Source organism: Lissotriton helveticus, chromosome 10 (assembly GCF_964261635.1).
Source record: "Lissotriton helveticus chromosome 10, aLisHel1.1, whole genome shotgun sequence".
Lineage (NCBI taxonomy): Eukaryota > Metazoa > Chordata > Amphibia > Caudata > Salamandridae > Lissotriton > Lissotriton helveticus.
In genome coordinates this window covers 1,191,813,610-1,191,816,174 of record NC_136071.1, presented here as the reverse complement: position 1 = coordinate 1,191,816,174, position 2,565 = coordinate 1,191,813,610, and the positions used below count along the sequence as shown (strand labels likewise).

Below are 2,565 nucleotides of genomic sequence, written 5' to 3'. Positions count from 1 at the left end.
CTAAAGTGATTATGGACACATGGTCATTGCGAGAAAAATAAAAGCTGTTTCTTTTAGTTCTAGGTGGACTGGACCACAGACGGTGAAAAAAAGCCATGAATGGATTGAGGGGAGAAGATGCAAGGCAGCGCCCCAACGCCTTAGAGGACGGTACCAGAAATTGATGACCATCTGTCACCAGAGGACCTGAGCAACACAGCAGTCAAGAAGAGGACAGACCAGACCATTTCCACGATCCATGAGGGCCCATCATACAGTGTCAGAGGGACACAACATCTACATCTACTGATGCTGTTGAGTGAAGTACACATGATGGTCTGCACCTGCACCTGCAGAAAAATAGACTGAAGAGGACAACGCAGGGCAGGTCTGTGACACAGCCCCTGAACAAGACGACTGCGGACCAGGAAGAGAAGAAGACGACCGCTCACTGCGTGCCTTTAAATTACTGACACTTGCAAAAATGCCCAGGAACTGAGTAAAAAGTGTCACTGTAGCACTATGCATTGAACGGAGAAAATATTTGTTGGACACTTACTGCTGGTATCACAACAGCCTGCTGATATAATATTGATATCCTCAAGTTGTATCAATGTGACAATATATGCATTTTATGCAAAGACTGTGTAATGCCATTCAAAGATATGTAACTAATGTTTCCTACATATATAGACATATATATATTTTGGTGTTACATTAATGTTGGATAGGTATATCCAAAAGGGGGGATTGTTACAAAATATATATGAATATCCATATAAATTCATTTGCATGTACTTCCAACGAGTTCATGAGTATATAAGATCACATTAACATGAGGGCTGGAGCTCAAAATGGCTTCCTATCTGACCTTTTACTGGACAAGCTTCAACAAGCTATTCTGTACACCCTTACAGGTCACCTTGCTTGTCTTGACTACATGATATGCAAATGTTACACAGTGCAGAGCCTGCCTTTCTGGTCTGCCCATATCTGGCTGTTTTGCATGGTACAGACATTGCACATCCATGTCAGCCATATTTGGCTTGGTGCCTTATTCTAAGTTCCGCTGACATGGCATTGCATACAGTATACTTCAAAAATCTTTGGGTTGTAACTCACAGTCACTCCCTAACCTGATGCACAGCTTTACTCTTTTTGACTCCTATTCAAAAATGTTCTCAAACTTAATCCTTACATGAATTGAATTTTAAACATGGTTTTATTCACCAATTTGTTCATCAAATTATTTTTCTGTGATTATCACAAATTTTTCAAGTCATGATTATTTTCAACATTCAATATTTACAGTTAATCTTTGGTGTGAATTCCATCACACTTTAACACAGCCCATAACAATGTACATTTTGAACTGAGAACAAAAGTTTTTATCAAAAGTTCAAATCGGCCCGATGCATTTCGGGACCCTGTCCCTTCTTCGGGGGCCTTCCTACGGACAAAAGATTAAATAGTCTGTATTACTCTCTTCATTTTTCAAACATAGTTTCAACTCATAGGCACGTTCCGGCCTCAAATCTACCACCAAGTTTCCATAATCACATAATCACATAACAATATATGTAAAAGACAAAAGAATACTCTCAATTTTCTAGTTTACTGCCTGTAAAACATTGATATAAATTGTGTAACTGACGCTGTATGCAATATGTCATGGCAAATTCCTGGTTGTTAGTATCTTTACACTCGTTTCAGTATATTGCTGCTTATTTAATTCATGGGGTGCCTGCCTGGCTCTTAACGTTATTTAAAGGTTAAGCATTACCTCTCTGTGAATTCTGACGTTGTACCCACTAGACCCGTGGTTTGTTAAGTTTAAAACGTTCTGCAATTACCAGCTTTGCTATTCTGATTCTGTGTTCCTCATTCATTATGTACAAAAGTATCATGCTGATTACCTTGTATAACGCAGTGGTATGCTGCTTGCTTCTCAGGTTAAATGTGAACTGCGAACTGCTCGTAGCGTGCTGAAAAATGGAGTGTGAGTGTTGTTTAATGTTTACACTCACTTAAGATTAACAAAATAGCATGTGCCAACTTTTCATTGCTCTAAATTTTTACCTTGGACGCACTAGAGAATCACCGACTTCTAATCGTGATGTAGAATTTTCAATGCGTTTCTTCCTTCGTGTTCAGTGTGTCTGTCATAAAGCAAAATATGTGTCAAACAAACTATTCTGTTCCACGCGTGCATTTGCTAAGTGTTAATTTAGTGGTGTTTCAGGCAAATGCCTTCCGGGAAACTCACCGGCTGCTCTGTGATCTTGCTGCTCTTCGTGGTAAACGTTCGGTGCAAGTAATCCCGCGTTCATACAAACGCGACCTTATCTAACTCTGACTGACCTCGTTTCCTGTGGAAATTGGAAGGCGCCATGTTGGAATGGTGTAAACTGCACGGATGGCAGGACGAAATCTGTGTTTAGTGCTCATATGACGCTCTTGCTTGCTGTTAGTTGCTGCGTTTGTATGATTTACAACATCTATAAAGAAAATACACAGTCCTCAGTCTACCTCGCTGAGAGTTACTAATGTTCATGCTGGTGAATGTGTGCAACAACTAAACCGTGT

General features: G+C 40.0%; 1 long non-coding RNA gene across 1 annotated transcript; it reads right to left on the bottom strand.

The window, feature by feature from the left end:
- Positions 1 to 1,272: 1,272 nt before the first annotated feature.
- On the bottom strand, positions 1,273 to 2,282 carry LOC144785676 (uncharacterized). Its single transcript, XR_013602019.1, has 4 exons — positions 2,246 to 2,282; positions 2,059 to 2,138; positions 1,896 to 1,964; positions 1,273 to 1,429 (listed from the first exon to the last, which is right to left on the bottom strand). It is a non-coding gene; the product is annotated as an uncharacterized LOC144785676 (long non-coding RNA).
- Between the last annotated feature and the right edge of the window lie 283 nt (positions 2,283 to 2,565).